Source organism: Panthera pardus, unplaced genomic scaffold, assembly GCF_024362965.1.
Source record: "Panthera pardus isolate Hobbes unplaced genomic scaffold, ASM2436296v1 HiC_scaffold_20, whole genome shotgun sequence".
NCBI classification, from domain to species: domain Eukaryota; kingdom Metazoa; phylum Chordata; class Mammalia; order Carnivora; family Felidae; genus Panthera; species Panthera pardus.
In genome coordinates this window covers 18,084,885-18,108,714 of record NW_026526766.1, presented here as the reverse complement: position 1 = coordinate 18,108,714, position 23,830 = coordinate 18,084,885, and the positions used below count along the sequence as shown (strand labels likewise).

General features: G+C 45.5%; 1 protein-coding gene across 11 annotated transcripts in view; it reads right to left on the bottom strand.

The window, feature by feature from the left end:
* Window positions 1-23,454, bottom strand: part of GCNT1 (glucosaminyl (N-acetyl) transferase 1) — a 29,511-nt gene extending 6,057 nt beyond the window's left edge. For 2 of the 11 annotated variants that reach the window (XM_019463565.2, XM_019463572.2), the window contains exons 1-4: window positions 22,690-23,173; window positions 22,380-22,498; window positions 12,320-12,491; window positions 14-129 (exon numbers count right to left, since the gene is read on the bottom strand). The gene's annotated coding sequence lies outside the window, so the exon portion shown is untranslated. Of the gene's footprint in view, window positions 1-13; window positions 130-512; window positions 583-3,137; window positions 3,256-12,314; window positions 12,492-22,379; window positions 22,499-22,689; window positions 23,174-23,338 lie in introns of those variants that run through there. The other 9 variants (XM_019463574.2, XM_019463575.2, XM_019463571.2 and 6 more) reach the window with 8 other exon arrangements.
* Between the last annotated feature and the right edge of the window lie 376 nt (window positions 23,455-23,830).

Here is a 23,830-nt window from a genome sequence, read left to right as displayed (position 1 = left end):
AAGTCTGGCTTACTTAGTTCTCAGATCCCAGGTAACAGCATTTGTAGAGGGCCTCTCCCGCAGTCAGGCTTCTTAAATGTACCAGGCATTTAGCGATGGTGCTATGCCCCACGAGGCTTTTTAAAAAATCTGTGAAACGAAAAGGGAAATACGTGAAGGGATGTAACACACACATAAGTGTACATACTCAAAAGCATGCTGGTGAACGAATCCTATGTATTCACTTTTTGTTTCTCCGAATTATGGCTGGTTCACTTTTCTCTTTTAAAATTTCTTTCCCGCCAGTCTTGTTTTCCTAATGCTTGTTGTGTATGGCTCAAGTTTGAAAATATTTGCAATTTGGGTCAAGCTTTTCCAAAAAAAAAAAACCTCTAATAACACGTCCCAAAGTGGGTGCCAAAGAATAGTTTAATGGTCGAATATGATTGGAAAATCCAGTATGTTTTACCCTCCTCCCCCCCCCCCTCCCCACTGGGGAAGATATCTATGCTCACTGGCCCATTAAAGACAACCTTGTAATTGAGTTAGTGGCTTAGTTCATCTTCTTGCAAGTATCTCCTCCACCACCACCCGACACCAGACCTGTATTCAAGAAACATGGGGGGGGGGGGGGAGGGGGGGAGCCTGCTAAAATACTTAAGCATTGCAACCGCTAAAACATCAGGTCATACAAACAAACTGATGCCACTAAGCAGTTCCTACCCTTTCCCGGCTCAGACATTTGAGGCAGTCTCTATGCAACCACTAAACGATCTGATCTCTAAGCTAAATGAACAGAGAAACTGAAGTGGCCTCCCACTACAAAGAAAATAAACTTCTGAAAAGTAACCTAGAAAAGTCAGTAAACAAAAGGGCAACAATGACAAACCTTGGGCAGGGTCCCTGGACAGAGGTCTGACTTCCGGAGTTAACACATTATAAAATGTCCCTTTGCAACAACAACAAGAAATTACAAGACACAGCAAGAAACACACAAGTCTGGCCCAGATACAGGAAAAAAAGCAGTCAATTAAAAACTGTCCCTGAGAAAGTTGGGGCATTGGACTTCAAGACTTTAAGTCAGCTATTAGAAGTATGTTCAAAGAACCAAAAAACTAAAAGAAAGGATGAGAATATTTAACCAAACTGAGAATCTCAATAGAGAGAAAAATTATAAAGAAAAAACCCAACCGCAATCTGGAATTCAAAAGTACAATGACTGAACTGAAGAAGTGTCTAGAAGGGCTCCACAGAAGGTGTGAGCTAACAGAAGAAAAAACCAGTGGAACTGAGCAGAGGTCAAGTGAGAGTATCCAGTATGAAGAACAAAAAGAAAAAAGGTACAAGAAAAATGAAAAGAGGGGGCCCCTGGGTAGCTCAATGGGTTAAGTGTCCCGACTTTGGTTCAGGTCACGATCTCACAGTGAGTTCGAGCCCTGCATTGGACATTTTGCTTTCATTGCAGAGCCTGCTTCGGATCCTGTGTTTCTGCACTCCCCCCTCCCGCCCCCCATCCCTCCCCTGCTCATGCTCTCTCTCTCCAAAAAATAAATCTTAAAAAAAAAAAAGAGAGAAAAATGAACAGAGCCTCATAGACTTGTGAGGTACTATTAAGCATATTAACAGGTGCACAGTAGAACTTGCAGAAGAAAAGGTGGGGGCGGGGGGACAGGAAACGGGAGAGGTAGAAAAAAATATTTAAATAATGCCGAAAACTTCCCCAATTTGATTTAAAAAAACTAATCTACGCACTCAAGAGGTGTAATGAGCTCCAAGTATGCAAAATGGTACAATCGTTTTAGCAGTTTGGTCATTTCTTACAAAGCTAAACATAGGCTCACCTTTCAACATAGTGATTGTGTTCCTAGGTTTGTTTGATGGTCTAAGACAATGGCCTATGCTGGACAATGTTCTGTGTGTTCTTGAGAAGACTGTGTATTTTGTTGATGTTGGGTGAATTGTTCTACAGATGTCCATTAGTCTAGTTGGTTTATATTATAGTTCAAGTTTTCTTGTTGACGTTCTTCCTTCTATCCATTTCATAATTATGAAATGTCCTTCTTTGTCTCTAATAGTTTTTGTTTTAAAGTCTATTTTGTCAGATATTCGTATAGTTACCCTAGCTCTTTTTGGGTATTTGTCTGCACGGTGTATACTTGCATTCTTTTACTTCAACCTAATTGTGTCTCTAAATCTAAACCATGTCTCTTGTAGATATCCTATAGGTGGATTACTTTTTAAAAATCAATATTGCTGATCTCTGATTGGAGATCTTAGTCCATTTACATTTAATCTGCCACTTAAAAAAAATACTTATTCTTTTGGGAGAGCACAAGGCGGGGAGGGGCACAGAGAGGGGGACAGAGAATCTGAAGGCGGGCCCTGCACGGACAGTCTGACAGCAGTGAACCTGAAGTGGGGCTCGTACTCACAAACCATGAGATCATGACCAAGCTGAAGTCGGACGCTCAACCGATTGAGCCACCCAGATGCCCCTAATCTGCCATTTTGCTATGTGACCCAAACACACACCAAGGCTTCCTCACCCAGAGTCTACTAAAGAACCTGGCAAACATTTTAGCAGGGATGAGAGAGTCTCTTAGCAGAGACAGAAAGTCTCTCCCTTGAATATGGGTGCCTTTCCTGAAAGGGAAGACTTCCTTGTGGACCAACCATGAATGTTTTTAAGTAGAAAAACACAAGTTAAGAAGACATGGAAGAAGGGGCACCTGCGTGGCTCAGTCAGTTAAGCGTCTGACTTCGGCTCAGGTCACGATCTCTCGGTCCGTGAGTTCGAGCCCCGCGTCAGGCTCTGTGCTGACTGCTCAGAGCCTGGAGCCTGTTTCCGATTCTGTGTCTCCCTCTCTCTCTGACCCTCCCCCGTTCATGCTCTGTCTCTCTCTGTCTCAAAAATAAACGTTAAAAAAAAAAAAAAAAAAAAGACATGGAAGAAGAAAATAATTCCACCACGTTAAGAAGGAAAGCCAGGACCTAACGGCAATAGATCTTAATACGTGCCTTTTTGAAATTAAAACCAAGAAGCACAAAAATATTAAGGTCTATAAATAACGAAAGTAAACTCTGACCTTTTATAATGCTGATACTAATTAAGGAGAGCTGGTCAAGGAAGGGGACAAGAAGAAAGAGGTCAAACGCACCCGAGGTAACAGTTCAGTCTCTAGAAGCGTTCCAACAGAAGAAAATGAACAATTCCAACTGGTCAGGATTCGGGTCCAGTGAAGTTCTCACTGGAGTAGGAGGACAGACAACAATGACCTCAGGGAGAGTGAGAGAGGAGGCAGCAAGTCAAATTGGAAAAGCAGACAGTCGAGAGGGAACTGATTAAACAGACCCAAGAATCCCAGGCTGACTGACAGTAGGGAAAGAAAGAATCAGCTCTATTTATGCTACAGGTGTTCAAAAGTGTCAGAGAAATGGTGGCAGATTCTAATGGGGGGGTGAGAGTGCTTAAAAAACAACAACAACAACAACAACAACAACAACAACAAAATAGTTTTGACTGGCAGCTGTTTGAAAGCAGCTGGGTCTTGGGGCACCTGGGTGGCTCAGTCGGTCAAACGTCCAACTTTTGGTTTCGGCTCAGGTCGTGATCTTATGGTTCCTGATCTCACCAGTTGTGAGTTCGAGCTCTACAGTGGGCTCTGTGCTGACAGCGCACAGCCTGCTTGGGATTCTCTCTCCCCTTCCTTCTGCCCCTCCCCTGCTCACGCTCTGTCTCTCTCAAAGTAAATAAATAAACTTTAAGAAGAAAACAGCAGTTGGGTCTTGGGGGGCCTGGGTGGTTCAGTCAGTTAAGCATCCAGCTCTTCGTTTTGGCTCAGATCATGATCTCAGTTTTGGGGACCAAGCCCCACCTTGGGCTCTGCACTGACAGCGGGAGCCTGCTTAGGTTCTCTCTCTCCTTCTGCCCCTCACCCGTTTGCACATGAGCTGTTTCTCAAAATAAATAAATAAACTTTAAAAAATATGAAATAAAAAAATAAGAACAGTTAGGTCTCTACCCTGACAGCTGGCCAAGACCCGAGATTTCATTTCTGCAGCCTGGGGCACACCAGGCCTAATGGAAAGCGGGGTTTCCAACCAGGGAACAGTGGGGTTAAGTGAACACAAAGACAATAGGTATTGAGATATCCTTCCCTATTTCCAGCTATCAGTTCCCAGCACTTTGACAGCCAAGCCAAAGCAGGAGTTTATTTACTAGGGAATCCAACCAGGCCAAGCCTTAAATATGCTGCTTAAATTGGAAATTTCCCCAAATGTTCAAAAACAGATTGTGTATACGGAGAAGAAAATTAATAATAATGTCCTCAGAGAGATAGGAAAAAATACTGCATTCAACCAGTCAGTAATTAAAACAGATTATATAGCCTGAAAACAGACAAAACAACACTCCCACCCCATATGCTCTTTTGCAGTATGACCTTGTATTCTACAATCAAGAAACAGTCAAAATTCCTTTCCCCTTGAATCTGGTCAACCTCGTGACTACATTGACCAGAAGAGTTTGGCAGATGTGACACTGTATGGCCACCAAGGCTGGGTCATGTAAAACCATGCTGCTTCTGGGGCACCTGGGTGGCTTAGTTAGTTGAGCATCTGACTCCTGATCTCGGCTCAGGTCTGGATCTTAGGGTTGTGAGTCTGAGCCCAGAGTTGGGCTCCCTGCTGGGTGTAGAGCCTACTGGAAAAACAAAAAACAAAAAACTATGCAGCTTCCAATTGGTGGTCTTGGAAAATCTGCTCTCCAGAAATTTCCCTGAAGAACCAGCTTCACTGTTGTAAAAAGCCCCATGGAGAGTCCATGGTACCCAAGTCAACAGTCCCAGATGAACCTAGCCTTCATTCATCCCAGCCCAGGTGCCAGACATGTAAGTGAAGAAGCCACCGGATGACATCAGCTCTTAGCCACTCAAGTCTTATCTGAATTCCTGACCCACAGAATGTGTAAGCAAAAAATAAAAATGGAAATGTTTATGTTATTACTTTGGGGAGGTCTGCTTCACAGCAGGGACTAGAAAAAATAAGAAACCACATAAACAGAGCACTTAGCAAATGAAAATGAGCCCTTAAGAAAATTAATGACATGATAGGAAAAACTGAAAAACTCAATAGAAGTGCTGGAAAATAAAGTGAGAAAACTCTCAGGGAGTTAAGCAAACAGGCAAACCAACTGGTGGGGAAATTAGAGGGGAAAAAAAAAAAAAATAGTCATTTAGAGAAAGAACCAGACCAGAATAACAGGACCTCCAGAAAGGCAAAACAGAAAAAAAAAAAAAAAAAAAAAAAAAAATGGAAGCAATTAATTAAATGGCTGAAGATTATTTCTCACAAACAAAGAATGGGTGCCAGATTGAAAACTCCTTGGAATACCTTCAACAATGCTGAAGGCAATAATTCCAGATGAGAATTCTTTGAACCAGATAAATTATTATGTCAATTAAAGGTAAATTAAAATTTTTACATCTTGAGACATGGAAATTCGCAAAACATTTACCTTTATGCACTTCATCTCAGGAAATTACTGGAGGATAAGCGCCATCAAAACAAGTATAGGGGTGCCCGGCTGGCTCAGTGGGTAGAGCGTGCAACTCTTAATCTCGAGGTTGTGTGTTCGAGTCCACTTTGGGGGTAGAGTTTACTTTAAGAAACTAAACAACACCAACAAAAAACCTCAAGTATAAACTAAGAAAGGAGACGGTGTAAGAATCAGAAAAGGTGTATCCCAGGATGATAGTAAAGGAACCTCCTAGGCCATGTCACAGGCCAACAGACAACCCTAACAGGCTGGGGCAGATCGGAAGGTCCCAGGAGAGATGTCTTCTAGATGGAACTGTTGGAATACATGAAGGGAAGAAGCATATTGAACACCGATTTCAACTACAGGCAGAGTTTGGGCAGTGAACTTGTGAACAAAGTACTTTGCAAACAAAGCAAATGATGGAGGGTTGCGGGGTGGTAATCATTGATTCCAAAGAAACCAGAGACACGCAATGGTGAAAAAAGCAATCGGCGTGCTCTGTGGCTTAGCTCTGCCAGGCATCAGTCTTAACGTACACACTAGCCGTCCAATCGAGATCCAGTGAAACCTTAATAGGAGCACAGAGCAACGGGAAAGATGGTCATTGAAAGCAATGGGTTGTGTGCTTTGCCCAGCGTTACATACCTGCCTGTGGGAGAGGCTCTAAGAGACGTCGTTGCTCCAAGCGATAATCTCATCTACCACCCCTCCTGTTCAATCTCACCCATCACCTCTCCCAGTGGTAATGAGGAGACAGAAGAAGTGGGGGGCTGTTTTCGCAAGGATAAGTACGTAGGGAGATATGTGCAAAGGAAGTCCAGAAACCACTGATTATCAAAGGTAGATTTCGGTTTGCAATTAAGTTCGGAAACGGGAGAAGACCTTACGATGTAAAAACTAACAGCTAAGTATGACTAGTGCACGACTCCGTATTTTTTTTTTTTTTTTTTTTTTATTTTTGGGACAGAGAGAGACAGAGCATGAACGGGGGAGGGGCAGAGAGAGAGGGAGACACAGAATCGGAAACAGGCTCCAGGCTCCGAGCCATCAGCCCAGAGCCTGACGCGGGGCTCGAACTCACGGACCGCGAGATCGTGACCTGGCTGAAGTCGGACGCTTAACCGACTGCGCCACCCAGGCGCCCCACGACTCCGTATTTTAAAGAAACCAATTCCAAAAGATGACATTCATCCCAATCACACACTTACTAGTTTCAGTGAATTTAGCTAAGTATCACTACCTTAGAAAATGGAAAAAAAAAAAGAAAGAAAGAAAGAAATGAGCGACCTGTGGCTCAGGCTCTATTTCCTAAACTCTTTTTAAAATAATTAATGGTAATAATGAAAAGGCAGAGCAGGAAGAGGGAGGGAGAAAGGAATAATACAGGTTTTGTTAAAAATTTATGACGTAACCTATTTAGACCTCCAAGTGGAAGGATTTAGCGGATTTATGTGAATATGCGTATACATATGTACACACCCCTAAGAACGATCAGGATTTTTCTCTTGAGCCTCTCATTACCCTCAAGACTCCGAGACAAGGGGCAAGATAAAAAGGGCCCTGCACTCGTTAGCTCTGTTAACCTTGGGTAAGGTTAGAGCTGACAGGTGAGTCAACGGGAAGGAAGAAAAGGGTGGATTTCAAAAAGGTAAACTCCTTTCTTCTCGGCAATTTCCATCACGGTAGTTCTGGCTTCGGTCCAAACAACACTATTATACAGGAGAACAATTCTCTCTACCTGTTGCCTACTGTACCACTTTGAGTAGTGGAAATGGTTTTTTGTTCTTAAAAACATATACGTGCGCATAACACGTGCGTAAACAAACGGCCAGAAGGTCAAAGCCGGGTCCACAGCCATTGTCTTTCCACTGCAGGAAGGATGGTCTCAGTTCAGTTGGCCTCTAGTCCCACTGGAGACTCCTCTGGGGCTCCATTTCACAAACTCCCAAGGACCGTCGTTGCGTGACCCAGAGGCTGCCGTGACAGGAACAAAATAGCCACTATCGTGATCGACGCTAAAGGTGTCTGTCCAAGGATCTCAGAGGATGGCGACTCAATCAAGGGTGACCAAGCGCCATCCTGAAGCAGCCAAGGGAAGGGGCAGGAAGCAGCTAAGACCCCAAGGCCATGTCCTGCCATTCAGGGTAGAGTTCTTTCACCTGTGCGTCCATGGCCTCATCGGAGGGAACCTCGCCTGTCACCTCGGGTTTCAGAGGTGTCACATTTTATTTTTAAGGGTTTTTTTTTTAAGTGTATTTATTTATTTTGAGAGAGAGAGAGAGAGAGCGCGTGCAAGTGAGCAGGGGAGGGGCAGAGGGGGGCGGAGAGAGAGGATCTGAAGTGGGCTCTGTGCTGACAGCAGAGAGCCCAACGCGGGGCTTGAACTCAAAATCCGTGAGATCATGACCTGCGCAGAAGTCAGATGCTTACCGACTCAGAAGTCAGAGGGCTTCCCGAAAAAGAGCCTTCTGTTCGCTCAACAGACATAATGAGTGATTCTCTGTGCCACATTCTGTGCCTGGCCCTGCGGTGCTGGGGGGGGGGGGGGGGGGGGGCGGGGCGCTGGGTTCAGCCCTCTCCTTCAGTCACACCATCTGGTGTTTCAGTTGTAAGATCTTATTTTGTGTGGAAAGAGGGCACAGGAAATGGGGTCCAGAGCTGTTCATAGTAGGTTTCCTATTGCCTGTGTTTCTGTGGCTGGACCCCAAGAAAACTGTGGAACGAACTCTGGGAGATGGTGACCGAAACTGTGGAGCTTGGTGTTTTTAATCATGCTCCTAAGCTTGGAGCACCCCAAGAACTTTTCCTGGCCAGTCTGGAGGAGCAGACGCTGTTGGGGTCTCAGGAGCTTGTGCTAATGTGACACCTCAGGGGGTGCCTGGGTGACTCAGTGGGTTAAGCATCCGACTTCGGCTCAGGTCATGATCTCACAGTTTGCGAGTTCGAGCCCCATGTCGGGCTCTGTGCTGACAGCTCAGTGCCTGGAGCCTGCCTCAGATTCTGTGTCTCCCTCTCTCTCTCTCTCTCTCTCTGAATGAGCCTCACCCCTGCTCATGCTCTCTCTCTCTCTCAAGAAAATAAACATTAAAAAAAATTAAATTATATAGCATAACTAATGAGAGTTTCTCAATGACCTGTTCCTGATTCTAGATGAAATTATACATAGGTTTCATCTGTGTGATCACCTATATGAGAGAAAGAAGGGAAGGAAGGAAGAGGTTAAGAAAGGGTTCTCTACACCTGAATTAATGGCATGAAAAGGTCTATAGATTTTTTTTCATTTATTCACTATACTATTGTGGGACGAAGCTATGAACTTCAATGAACTTCATTCATTGCTGGAAATAGCATTCACTCTTCTCCCTATTGCTCTTCCCCTGGAGGCACAACCAAGCCCTTAAGTAGCTGATGCCAGAAAGAGGAACTGAAACCTACCATTTCTGCCTAGCGGCCTCGGCTGGCCAGATGCACCGCACCCAGGTCTCTGCTGCAGAACTAACTGAAAGCTGTAAATCCACCAAGAGGGAAAGAAAGGAGATGCACCTGGGTGGCTCAGTCAGTTAAGGGTCTGCCTCTTGGTTCCGGATCAGGTCACGATCTCAGTTCGCGAGTTCAAGCCCCGGATCGAGTCATGATCTCACTTCGCAAGTTCGAGCCCCACTCTGGGCTCTGTGCTGACAGAGCCTGCTTGGGATTGTCTCTCTCCCCCTCTCTCTGCCTCTCCCCTACTCATTCTCTCTCTCCGAAAATAAATAAACTTAAAAAAAAAAAAAAAAAAAAAGGAAAGAAAGGATCCAGAAGGCTTCCTCGAATACAGCTGACCTGAATCTTGGAAAATGAGTAGGATTCAGACAGTAGGAAAAAGGAGAGAGAACACATCTGAAAGCCTGAAGCAAAGGAAGAGACTGTGATGTATGGCAAACCCAGTTTTAAAACGAAAAGGAAAGTGAGAGATAATAGCTGTTTGCCCCTCATGTTCCATAGCCCTGAAGACCTCTTTCCAAAATCTATTACGACAAGAAGTGTGTTTCTCAATGTGGTAAACCACAACAATGAATAGATTTTTTTTTAATGCTCATTTATTTTTTAGAGACAGAGAGAAAGACCGCACGAGCAGGAGAGGGACAGAAAGAGAGGCAGACAGAGGAGTCGAGCGCACAACCCGATGTGGGGCTCGAACTCAAGAACCGTGACGTCATGACCTGAGCCAAGTTGGACACTTAACCGACTGAGCCACCCAGGCGCCCCAAAAGAGGCTTTTTAAATTAAGAGAAGACACGGCATGAAGGAACATATGTTAGGAGAGCACTGGGAGGAGTGAACCCAGGTTGTGTGAACACAGAAAACCTTTGTAGGTTAGTGTCATGAAAATTTGAAGGTAAAGAACAATGATCATCTGTCTGCCCCCCTCTCAAAGACTGCCTACACATCTTTAGTGTTATCCCACTTTCCTGAATGCAGGACTTAGGGCTAAACTAACTTTGAAATGGGACAGACAGGTCCACTAAGGCGGCAGAGTTCATTTGTGGAGGCAGACCTCGATAGACTTAAATGAAATATATCTACTTATGCACGTGCGCGCACACACACATTTGTAAAAAAGGAATCTTCACCTCATTACCACTGCAGGCCAAAATCAAGCGTGAGAGATCTTATCGTTCACTTCAAACTTCCAGACTGAAAAGTAGTAAACTTTTTTCTTTCACTTTTTGAAATCTAATCCTAGGTGGTTTAGACTATTGAATAGACCACCATGGTGGTATGGAAATGAAACTTTGGATTTGAAAGGCACGTTCAAGTTCATTTTGTCCGCTCTTAATTTGGATGATGAGAAAACTAGGGCACAGAGAGCACATGGCTGGCCGGGCCACACATCAAGAACAATTCTCTAGCAGAGACATCTCAACACTGGCCCTGGTTTCCATCCCACCTGCTCATCACACAGCCCGTGTGTCAAGCGTTTTCTGAACAATCCCGATTTCAAATATTCCAGGCTTTAAATACTTCCCAGGACCAGAAGTTCTAATTCCAAAAGAATAGATTCCTTTTTGTTTTTAAAGGAAGTCCTAAAATTCCAGGTCATAACATGTGTCTGGATTTTTGGCCTGCTAATCACAATTGTCAGGGTAGGTGTTCTCTATCATACAGAAAAATATCAAGTTAATCTTTGGCAGAAATGAGAAGTGCTCTTTTCGACATGTTAAAGTCCAGCTCAACCTCTAGGTCCTGTCCCCAAATTGCAGTTGATCGTCCCTTCTTTGAAATCGAACGTCACTCACTCACAGAGTGAGCCACAGAGAAAAACAGCAGTGTGGACTCATATAGGAGGGACTATAAATCCCAACTATGTCATGTCCTTTTTCTTTTTTTAATGTTTATTTATTTTTGAGAGAGAGAGAGCGTGAGCAGGGGAGGGGCAGAGAGAGAGGCGGACAGAGGATCCGAAGAGGGTTCGATGCTCACAGCAGAAAGCCCGATGCAGGGCTCGAACTCACAAACCATGAGATCATGACCTGAGCCGAAGCTGGTCCCTCAACCAACTGAGCCACCCAGGTGCCCCGCAACTATGTCACGCCTTAATGCATGATTTCAGCAAGCTGCCTAATCTCTCCAAGTGTTATTAGCTTCCTCATCTGAAAAATCGAGGTCATAATGCCCTCCTCATGGGGTTGGTGGTGTTTAGAAAACCCTACAAAGCACTTCGTACAGGAACTAGTATGTGGTAGCTTCTCCATAAACAGAAGAGGTGTCATCACCATCATCTCCCATTTTAGCATGAAATTCCACATAACCTGGTCTCTGTAACTGGTCCATGCACATCGTCAGTGAGCTACTGGTAATTGGGCTAGTCTCAGACTCCTAGCCCACCCCCTCTATTCATGCTGTTCCCTGGGAAGGAAGGAGGGAGGGAAGGAAGGAAGTTCCCTGGGAAGGAAGGAAGGGAGGAAAGAAAGAAAGAAAGAAAGAAAGAAAGAAGAAAGAAAGAAAGAAAGAGGGGCGCCTGGGTGGCTCAGTCGGTTGAGCGGCCGACTTCGGCTCAGGTCATGATCTCGCGGTCCGTGAGTTCGGGCCCCGCGTCAGGCTCTGTGCTGAAAGCTCGGAGCCTGGAGCCTGTTTCAGATTCTGTGTCTCCTTCTCTCTCTGACCCTCCCCCATTCGTGCTCTGTCTCTCTCTGTCCCAAAAATAAACTTAAAAAAAAAAAAAAAAAGAAAGAAAGAAAGAAAAGAAAGAGAGGGAGAAAAAGAAAGAAAGAAAGAAAGAAAAAAGAAAGAAAGAAAGAAAGAAAAGAAAGAGGGAGAGAGAGGGAGAAAAAGAAAGAAAGAAAGAAAGAAAGAAAGAAAGAAAGAAAGAAAGAAAGAAAGAAAAGAAAGAGGGAGAGAGAGGGAGAAAAAGAAAGAAAGAAAGAAAGAGAAAGAAAGGAAAGAAAGAGGGAGAGAGAGGGAGAAAAAGAAAGAAAGAAAGAAAGAGGAGAGAGGGAGGGAAGAGAAGGATGGAAGGGAGGAAGAAAGGAAGGAAGGAAGAAAAAAAAAAGAAAGGAAAATCCCCTCTTTCCCTCAACGAAAGGTACAGCAATAAATGCCTTGGATGCTTTTGTTAAATGTACCTTCAAGCTCACAGTCTTTTCCAGATAAGAAAACCAGAGTACAGTATCTAAATGCTCCCAGTTACGGTGCGTTGGGGAGCATACCGTGAATTTGAAGCCCCCTGTGTGTGGTCTGACAGATGGAGTCTCTATAAAGAAACCTCAAAGAACTGGCCGGACGGCGTGGTGCTCATCGAATCTTCGGCACGGACCTTACCTTTCTGCACAGCGCACGAGGGCGGTTGGGTTCGGTCAGGGGTCCCCAACTCCTGAGTGACACAGCACTCTGCTGCTCCTCAGCAGGTGGGCGGTGGACAGGGGCTGGGGAAGCCGAGCTCGGGCCAGGCTGAGCGCGGGGAGTGGAGGATGACGATGACCGGGAAGTCCCGCTGCAAGACAAAGTACCAATCAGGTTGTACTTGCACAAGTCCGAGGACTCCCTTTCTTTTTTATGTTATTAACAGCGTCTGAAATTGACAGGCACTTGATGAACTATGTGTTCGCTACAGCGGTGGTTTCATTTCCTTACAAAGGAGATTTTAAAATTGATGGCACTTTTACCCTCGAAGTTATTTTGGGATTAAGGAGATTGTTCACGAGAAGAGTTAGGCAACCCTGGAACTAGCTACTTTCCCTCTCACTTCGACAGTCAAGGAAACTGAGGCTTTAGGCTGCCTTGACTAAGGTCACTGGCTCCAGTTTACCAGCAGGGCTGACTCCCCAAAGGCAGAGGGAACAGAGCAGTCTCACTTTCCGGCCAAGAACAACCCTGGATCCAGTTGTTTTAACTGCTTCGAACCATACCTTGCCCTACCTCCTACCTTCCAAGGAGCCCCAGAACCTTCCAAACGTTCCTGCGGGTGTCAGTAAGACAAACTCTTCTTCTGAAGGCTTCAGCCCTAAGGTACAGCAGAGCAACCTCTTCAACCTCAGATACCCAGTGTGATAAGTGATCTGACCATTCCCTCAAAGCAGGTACATAAATTTGAGTGGCAAACTTTATCCAACATTTTCATTGTATCCAGATTACATTTAGGTATCTTTCTTGAATTCAAAGGTATTGCCAAAGCCAAGAATGAGGGAATTCTGTACGTAATAACATGAAAAAAAAGGTTTTTGAGATGAAACAGCATCCCGATAAGCTGCATTCCAGTCTGTACAGAATAAACCCATTAAAAAACAAGGCTCCAAATATATTGTCAGTGATCACTGGACAAATTTGAGAAGCACACACCCGAAAAGATTCAGTGGTCCTCTTTTTGTTTGGGGGAAGGGGTATTTTTTTTCAAGCACCTTTGAAATGTTTAAGTCTTTAATTTTCACTCAAAATTGCAAACTGAGATTAAATGGCCCAAATCCTCCAACATAAGCTCCGGTTAAACAGGCTCGCGGGGCGCCTGGGTGGCTCAGTCGGTTAGGCGTCCGGCTTCGGCTCAGGTCATGATCTCACAGTCTGTGAGTTCGAGCCCCGCGTCGGGCTCTGTGCTGACAGCGCAGAGCCTGGAGCCTGCTTTGGATTCTGTGTCTCCCTCTCTCTCTGCCCCTCCCCTACTCATGCTCTGCCTCTCTCTGTCTCAAAAATAAATAAAAACATTTAAAAAAAATTAAAAAAAAAAAAAAAAAAAAAAAACAGGCTCGCAAAGCATTACAGTAAAGACACTTTCCAAACAAACAAAAAGCTACTTAGAGTTCTAGGCCGGTTACACATCATTTTCGTATTCCCTTCTGATGCCTGTCCAGGGACACTACTGACTTATATTTGTGAGTAGATGTCATAGCATCTGGGATTCAATTTCCTATTCTGGTTTTTGTTTTTTCTCCCATTATTTTTTAATGGACACCAGAGAGTCTTTATTGTTTTTGCCACAATTAGTAGGTGTCGTATAGTTGGATACTAAGGGTATTTCCAAATTATATTGTTATGAACATGAACTATGAACTCTTTTGAAGATACACATAGTGTTTTCTCTTGGCTTTATAAAGGATTTCTAGGAATAGGATGCTTGGATCAAAACTTCCAAGTTTCTGTGGCTCTTGACTGCCTTCCAAACGGACTATAGTCACTTATACTGCCACTCATAATATCTGAGCACCATTTTCTCTACATTTACTATGTAATTATCTTAACTATGTACCACATATTCATCCACTGTGTAATTATTTCTGTCAATATCCCAGCTGTAAAATGCTACATCACTGAGTTTCATTTTGTATTTCTTTGATTACCAGGGGCTCAATATTTTCTCTTGAGTATGTTTACACGGGAGAAGAAGGACAGTTTAGTAGCAATGATTTCAGCTCTGAAGCCAGACTGCTCAGCTCAAAAACTGGGTATCATCACCCACTAACTCAGACTCCTGTAAGCTCTTAACTTCTCCAGGCTTCGGCTTCTTCTCTGGTAAAAATAATAACAAATGAGAACAACAAGAACAGAGGCACCTGGGTGGCTCAGTCGGTTAGGCGGCTGACTTTGGCTCAGGCCATGATCTCATGATCATGTCTGGGAGTTTGAGCCCCGCATCGGGCTCACTGCTGTCAGCACAGAGCCTGCTTCAGATCTGTCCCCCTCTCTCCATCTCTCTTAAAAATAAATAAACATTAAAAAAAAGAAGGAGAAGAATAATAGTTTTTGGCCATTTGATTGAATTAGGGTCATGTGTACCTTAGAGTTTTCATAAAGAAAAATTTAAGTCAAAAACTTATATTTGACAGATGGGCCCTTAATAAACATTAGCAATTTGTTCATTATTATTCAGATTTTCTCTTCTCTGGACAACGTTCAAATCTTTAGTTTATTCTTACAGGTAACTTTTTTCAGACCTCCAAAATCAGAAACTGTATTTCAGGTTTACTAACCCGAATGTACTCAATTTAATTCCACACCCAGGCAGCTATTACACAAAACGGAATCCTAGGTTCTGGGGGAAAAATACAATCATAAAAAATGTGTCTCCCTGATCTCAAGGAATTCACACAAAGGTTATCGGTTGAGCCTTCTGGGGGAAATTATAGGTTGGGTCAATATAGTTAAAAACTATTTTGGGAACTGGCAATGCAAGCTGGTGCAGCCACCCTGGAAAACAGTATGGAGGTTCCTCAAAAACCTAAAAATAGAACTACCCTACGACCCAGCCATTGCACTACTAGGCATTTATCCACGGGATACAGGTGTGCTGTTTCGAAGGGACACATGCACCCCCATGTTTATAGCAGCACTATCGACAATAGCCAAAGTATGGAAAGAGCCCAAATGTCCATCGATGGAAGAATGGATAAAGAAGATGTGGTATATATATATATATATATATATATATATATATATATATATATGGATAAAGAAGATGTGGTATATATATATATATATATATATATATATATATACACACACACACACACACACAATGGAGTATTACTCGGCAATCAAAAAGAATGAAATCTTGCCATTTGCATCTACGTGGATGGAACTGGAGGGTATTATGCTAAGTGAAAGTAGTCAGAGAAAGACAAAAATCATATGACTTCACTCATATGAGGACTTTAAGAGACAAAACAGATGAACAGAAGGGAAGGGAAACAAAAATAATATACCAACAGGGAGGGGGACAAAACAGAAGAGACTCGTAAATATGGAGAACAAACAGGGTTACTGGAGGGGTTGTGGGAGGGGGGGATGGGCTAAATGGGTAAGGGGCACTAAGGAATCTACTCCTGAAATCATTGTTGTACTATATGCTAATTTGGATGTAAATTTTTAAAAATAGAAAATAAAATAAAAATAAATAAATATCATAAATTGCAAAAAAAACCCAAAAAACCTATTTTGGGAACAATGCATCCATTATAGTGCTGAAAGGAACTTTCCAGAACAGCTAGCCAGCTGGGCTAGAAACAATAGCTCTGAGGGTGCCTCCTGGGGCTGGGGAGGTTACAAGGGACTCACTCCTGGGATGGCCATACTCCACTAGCAGCTACTACTTCCGGAATTTTTGTTGTAAACCAAGTGTTTTGTTCATTAGCAATGGTGTTAGAAATGAAGCTTCCTGGATGAACTTAATGACTTAACGAGATTGACATGAGAAAAGAGTAAGCAAAGATGAGATGGGGTGTTCCAACTCTGTGGATGGAACTGGGGCATCCCAGAGGTGCGTTCTGCACGCATATCAAAAGGACAATCAAGCCCAGCAAGTCTATTAGCCCAGGATAGTGCCTTGGGCGCATTCCTGGGTCCCACCACTGATTCCAGAAAACTCATGACTACTTGATTGCAACCCGGTGATCAGCTGAATCCTGCTGCTACCCCAAATGAGCCTTTTGTGGGAGATGCGGTCAGAGTCCCCAGACGGGGCAGAATGGACTCAAGACTTGGTTTGGAACCCTCACCTTCACCTGCAGAGGAGAATGTAGCCCTCTCCAATCTGCTTACCAAAAAGACCCAAACGGCTTGAGTCGAGAACCACATGGCCTATGTTGAAATGACTTAATGCATTTACCTGTCTTAGAGCATAGCACTGGCCACAACACTCCAGAAGTTTCTTTTCTTCTTCTTCTTCTCTCTCTCTTTTTTAAAGCATTTAAAGTGGATTATCTAAAAGTAAGCTGAATGTACACATTTCGAGAGAAGCAAGACACATACACTTTGTATTCGTTGCTTTTCAGAGTTTGAGCTCTAGTGGCAATTTTGTTCTCCATGAATGAATTGTAGGAGCACGTCATGGGGAAGAGGTAGTTTTATAAGGAAATCGGTTTCTCAGATTGCTGTGGGGGGAGCCCCACTTTGACTCCACTTTCAGTGATAGGCTTGTAAATTTTTTCGCACCAACACTAAGAGTAAAACCTTTGAGTAAAGTCCTATCGATACATGTATATTTCTGAAAAAATTTCGTGTACTACTATGATAGGAAACGACAGAATAAAATAGGCAGAGAAGGAAAAGATCAGGACCTCAAGTCCCCAGGTAGGGAAGAACACACATTTTGGAACAAGGCTGGGAATGTCTGACCACAGCAAACCCCCTCAGGGGTAAGGTTCCTCTTAAGAATGTAACAGACCCCACCTACTCCCCTTCAGGTTTCCTTCAGGAATTTGACACAAGACCTGACTCAAAATCAGTAGACCAGAAGACCAGTGACCCACTGGGAACCTCACCTTAGGGCCGAAGACCACCCCTCATACAATGGAAACGAGCCAATCAGGAATGGACCACCCAGCACCTAGAGGTGTCAAGCCAATGAAGAGTAAAACCTGAGAAGGAACCTGGGGGAAGGAAGGGGAGGGGGATGACTAGAACCTCATAAAACAAGGACCCTCCCCTATAGTCGCAGGCACTCACTTTCCAACGCCCCCTCTCTATGAAGAGAGCTCATACTCTTCTTGCTTTCTGATCCGATACTCCAAAGACCTCTGCCTGCTGCTCATTTTGTGTCTGCCTCGTCACTCCTCGAAGGGGTAAGACGACAAATCCCAGGTATTGAGGTAAAAAAAAAAATCCTGCCACCCTACTGCGCTAATAAATTCTGCACCTTGTAAAACAAAAAAGATGGGGAGAGGGGGACTAAAGCCTATTCGTTTAGTCACTTACGGCATAAAAGATGAATTGTTATTAATATTTGTAGTGAAAGCAATGTATTACTAAATCTGTTTAATTTTTGAAAATCTCTTGGTTAATGATGTTGTGATAGAGCACTTTGAAGGACGCTCCAAGCTTGTGTATTCTAACATTGTAAGGGCTGTCTTGCGGGGCGCCTGGGTGGCTCAGTCGGTTAAGCGTCCGACTTCGGCTCAGGTCATGATCTCACGGTCTGTGAGTTCGAGCCCCGTGTCGGGCTCTGTGCTGACAGCTCAGAGCCTGGAGCCTGTTTCGGATTTTGTGTCTCCCTCTCTCTCTGACCCTCCCCCATTCATGCTCCGTCTCTCTCTGTCTCAAAAATAAATAAACAGTAAAAAAAATTTTTTTTTAATAAAAAAAAAAATAATAAGGGCTGTCTGGGGTGACAGGGATAGGCTGGGGAACACAGTAGAACACTCAGAGCTCCGCTCCCTGATTCTTGATACTTAGTGTTCAATCTACCCACCAATTATACAAAGCGGTTTTTTTGGTGAATTTCAGCTGGTAGTTCTCACATCAACTGTCCTCGCAGACCCGCCACTGGGTGTCATCACATTTTTATAAATCTGACAAATGGGTCAAAACCCAGGGTTCATCTTCACTTGAAAGATTTTGTCAGACAATTCCTTTTCTAAGTTTCTAAAGGTTATTTTTTTTTTTTTATGAGATTTGAGGGGCGCCCGGGGGGGCTCAGCGGGCTGAGCATCTGACTTCGGCTCAGGTCGTGACCTCACGATTTGTGGGTTCCAGCCCCGCTTCCGGTTTGCTGCCCTCAGCCAGTCAGCCCGGAGCCCCTTGGCTCCTCTGTACCCCCTGCCTCCTCTCTGCCCCTCCCCCGCTCGCGCTCTCTCAAAAAAAAAATAAAACCTTTTTTAAGAAATTAAAAAAAAAAAAGTTTTGGTCAGTCACGAAATCTACCGTATTTCTTGGCAACATGTTTACGTTAGCGGTGAAAACATTTCCCAGCAGCTGTTTCCAGAATGGGTCTCTGTAGCCACAGTTCTTTTGAAAAGCAGTCACTCTCCCTGTCACTGTGAAACTTCACAATTACCTTGGAGGGTTCCTGGTGGACTCCCTTTCCTCCCGCCATCTCGAGGTGTTCATCAACCCAGAAGTTCTCCAAATTGGGTCGATCCAGAGTTGTCATAGCCCAGTATCCAGGCATGCCCCTCCCGTCTTCCCAGAGGACAGTGGTTGGGGGCTAAAAGCTTCAGCTCTCTAATTACTTGTTCTGGTTGGTGACCAGCCCCATCCTGAGGCCACCTAGGTGCCCCCACGCCTAAGCTACCCCAAAGGCCACCTAGGTGCCCCCACGCCCAAGCTACCTCAGGAGCATAAACTCAGGTATGGAAAAGAGCTTCTGTGAATAACAAAAGACATTCCTCTCCTCCCAATCTCTCAGGAAATTCCAAGGGCTTCAGAGCTCGGTCAGGAACCAAGGACAAAGACCAAACACGTATTTCTTATTCTGTCAGGGCTAAGCACAGTGGCAATCAACATTATTTACAATACTGTCCAAGGACCCTACCACCATGTGGGGCACTGGAAAATTCTTGATAAATACTGGCTGACGGAATATCTGGCTTCACACACAAACACTCCCTACTCAGCAGGTTTTGCCTCCTCCTTCAGAGAGCTCAAATCTGAGGCCCCTTATCCAACCTCTCCCTCCCTCCTTCCATCAAAGACCAATCCCCCAACCTGTGTAATGGAATCGAAGAGCTTTTTGCCTTCTCTGAAACCTGGCCCGCTCATTCTTCAAGTATTTCTCACTCCCACATCTTTGGCCTCTCCCTCTCCATCAGGAACTTGCCAGCAACCTCAGAACTTGTTTGAGTCCCTCCAATCACTAGTGGAAAATGGAAGGAAGGAAGGAAGGAAGAAGGAAAGAAGGGAGGGAGGGAGTGAGGGAGGGGAGGGAGGGAAGAAAAGAAAGAAAGAAAGAAAGAAAGAAAGAAAGAAAGAAAGAGAAAGAAAGAAAGAAAGAAAGAAGAAAGAAAGAAAGAAAGAAAGAAAGAAAGAAAGAAAGAAAGAAAGAAAGAAAGGGAAAGAAAGAAAAGAACACCCACAGTCCCCATATTTCCTCCCTGTCGTCTATGTCTGTTTTGGTTTTTCTCTCCAGGTCAGTGCCTCCTCTTGTCATCCCATACCCCTCCTCAAATGATCTTTCTTATATACAGTGATCGTTTATATGCAACAGCTGCCAACATGTATGACCCTGGGATCATGACCTGAGCTGAAATCAAGAGTTGGACGCTCAACTGATGGGAGCCACCAGGTGCCCCGCAGCCCATCTCTTTCATGAGTTCCAGATGCCAATTCCTTGTCCCCAGTGGGATGTCTCACAAGCAAAACCTGTCTGAATGGAACTCCCTTCCCTCCCAGCCTCATGCCAACCTGCTCCCCTCTGGGGTTCCCGAACACCATAAATGGTTTCACCACTCTATTCCCCTCTCTCCCTCTCCCTCCCTCTCTCTCTGCCCCTCCTCCGCTCATGCTCTGTCTCTCAAAAATAAACACAAGGGAAAAAAAAATTCTCAGACTACAGAAATATATGGTTGTCTTTGTTATTGCTGTTAGCTAAAAGCTTTTAATGTTTCCTAAAACTAAATTCTCCTCTGAACATGATCTACAGTAAGTCTCGTTATTAAAATTCTTGCGTAGAATTTTTTCTTGGAGTTCTATTAGGGATTGGGTCAATTTCCAAATCAACAAGCGTGGTTCATTGACATCTTATCACCTTAAAAAAATTAAAAGACATGGGGCGCCTGGGTGGCCCAGTTGGTTAAGCCTCCAACTCTTGATTTCGGCTCAGGTCCCATCTCATGGTTCCTTAAGTTAGAGCCCCGGGCTGATGGTATGGAACTCAAGAGTTTAAACTTTGGAGACTTAACAACTGCACTTAAGCCTTCCTTGGAGACAAATCCTGGCAGGACATGTGTGGCTGTTCACCAAGAACACCAGTTTAGTCACTTTTATTATAAGAATATTTTAAAATGCAGATGTTTGTTGAAACATTACACACAGCTTCTCTAGTCACTAGAAGCTTAAAAGTTAATTGTATTTATAGTGTAGTTCCTAAGTGCTACAGCACTTCCAAAACTGGCTCATTCTTTTCCTCAACCAGGCAACTTTGTCCTCCAGGGGACATGTGGCAAACTCTGGAGTCGTTCAGATTGTGGTAACTGTAGGGAGGAGACTGTTGGCATCCAGAGGGTGGTGGTGGGGGGGGGGGTGGTGGCTGGTGCACATCTCACAATGCACACAGTACAATCTCCACAACAAAAGCTTAACTGGCCAAAAAATGTCAAATTTGAGAAACACTGTTCTAAACAGCCATAGCATTTGCCACAGATGGGCAGCAAGGAAGCACGACAACCCTAAGCCAGGCATCCAAAGCCAATGTGGTTAAGAATACAGATAAGCGGGGCACCTGGGTGGCTTAGTCGGTTGAGCTTCCGACTTCGGCTTAGGTCATGATCTCATGGTCCGGTCCCGGTCCATGAGTTCAAGCCCCACCTCGGGCTCTGTGCTGACAGCTCAGAGCCTTGAGCCAGCTTCGGATTCTGTGTCTCCTTCTCTCTGCCCTCCCCACTTGCACTCTGTCTCTCAAAAATAAATAAACATTAAAAAAAAATTGTTTTTTTAATGAAGATTTTTCAGCTGTTGAGGGGTGGGCAGAAAGGTTTGGTCACACTGGGCCAGAATCCCTGCATGGTTATGGGTAGGGAACGGTCAATACCCACACAGATTCTTTTTTAAGCAGGTCCACTGTAGGTCACCCGTGACTAACCAAGGCCCCCTTAACTCCCCCGTCCATCATCGTTCAGTCCCTACACATAGGTGATTTTGTACATAGTGGAAAGTTCTCAGGGACAACATTTTTCTTAGTGTTAAGCAACTAAGTCACAAATGGAAAAAAAGCAACTTGTGGTTGGAAGTAGTCAAGGCTGAATTATAATTAAAGAAGGATGAAACCCACTACAGATTTGGGGGCCAGGCTAAGGAGGTCCTTCCCAGAGCCAGTCACCGAAGAACAACCTGGAAGCAACCTTCAAACCCTCACCATGAAATGGAAAACTCAACTCCTTCCACTTACCAATAAAAACTTTGTAAAAGTAAACACACAGTTTATTACATTGTTCTTTTAAAATTGAAGAGTTAGCCCTTTCTAAGAACTCCAAGTTTCCCTGAAACTACCATCCTGAACGTGTGGGGGGGAAAGTCCATTAAGCAAGAGCAGATATCCATAGAGCTCAGTGTTTCTTCTTTTTTGCCAGAAGTGAAATCTGTTACCATGTTCCCCGGCAGGGGAGCCTGTCTGGAACTGCCTGGGCTCCTAGCAGGTAATTTACACTGATCTCTAAAAACCATTCGCCCCTCCCCCTCCCTTCCAAAACAAATCTGCCTTTCAGAACAGCGCTGAAAGGGGGACAGAATGCCCAGAGCAGGGGACCAGTCCCCGACTGGGTGCCTCACCTACCACTCACCAAATTCAGGCCACACAATCCTGTAGCCTGTTCTCATCGCTAGGAACCACTGCTTTCTGCCAACCCCGCATATCCTTCCAAGTTGGCCTCTTGTCTTACTATTTGTAAAACGAAGACCCTCTTCCCTCTAGAAAGAAAGAAAGCAAAAGGCGCCGAGGTTGCCAGGTGACTACCAAACTCACCTCCGCCTGGGCAGCCCATAAGGCCCAGCCTGGATCTGCAGGTGAACCTCATCCACCGCGAAAGAGAAGCGTGCGGCCTGCTGGGGTGCCTGGGGCTCGTTCTGCATCGAAAGAAAGCGCTGCAAGGAGAAAAGGCTGTGAGCGAGGATCCTTCCACCTCGAAAAGCTAATAACCAAAAATTGGAAGAAAGGATTCAGAAACTGGGTGCTAAAAAGGTGACAAAACACAAACCAACCAAACAAAACAACTCCCCCCCCCCCAAATACCCCAAAAGCCTAGGAGGGGGGCTAGAATGTGTTTCAGAATCACCTGTTTCCCTAACAGACCCAGCAGCGCGAGTTTCCTAGATCCGCGCGCGATGGACAGAGAGGGAGCAGAAGAGGGAGAAGCGTGGGGGCTTCCGAGTCCCCCACTGGCGTCTCCTTTCCAGTGGCTTGCCCCAGGGCGAGTCATTTCTCATCCCGGTGTGGGCATCCTCATCAGTAAGACGGGGGGTAATGATGCCTCTTCGCAGGGCTACGGGGAGCATTAAATCAAGTTAGAGCTGCTGGCACCCAAGGGACGGCAGCGACTTAACTGTTCGCTCTCTGCCTACCCTCGGCTGCAGCTAACTCCGATTTCTCGGCTCCTACCCGCTACCCGGATCAGGGGGGAAAGAAGGCAGGAAAAAGTGGCTTCCAGGTGACACCGGGCACCGGAGTCCTCTCCCCGGGTTCCACGGATCGGACCAGGAGTAAGGCGCAGGGAAGGCGTCCCGCGTGCACACGCGCCCGCCTCACTCCCACCGCGCGTCCGCTCCCTCCGGCCCTCCGCTTCCTCTTCCCGAGAGCCCACCCCGCCCGGGGTGAGAGCCGGCTCCCTCCCTCACATCCTTCCCATCCCTCCACCCGCCGCCGGGCGCCATAGCAGGAGATCGAGGTTGCCGGTATGGAGTGGGCGAGGTGGAAGAGTCGGTTACCTGCAGCAAGCCCGCGGCCGCTGGGGCGCAGGGGGGTGCGCTACCGCGCGGCACCCCAAGCCCGCCGCGCACCCGCCGGGCGCTGAGCTGCGCTCGCCGCGCTGGCCGACAGCGCCTCCCGGCCACGGGGCTCGGAACCCGCCCGCCACGCCCCCGGTCCCACCCCTCTAGGCCCCGCCCACAGCATCCCCGCCTCGCCCACCTCGGAGGCCGGCGGGCGCGGTGGGCGGGGCGGGGCGGCGGGGCGGGACGGCGCGCGGCTCACGGCCGGGGACAGCGCGCCCTCTGGGACAGCCGCCCCGCGTCCCTGTGTTTCCCCTCTCCGCCTCCTCGGGTCCGCCTTGCTTCTTAGTTCCCCCCCAAACTGCACAAGAGCTGGGTGAGTAAGTGGGGTCTTCTTCAAAATTCTGTGCCCTTTTCCTTGGAGGCGGGAAACGCCAGAAGTGCCGCCTTTTCTGATTTTCAAAATGTTTTATTAAAAAAAAAAAAAAA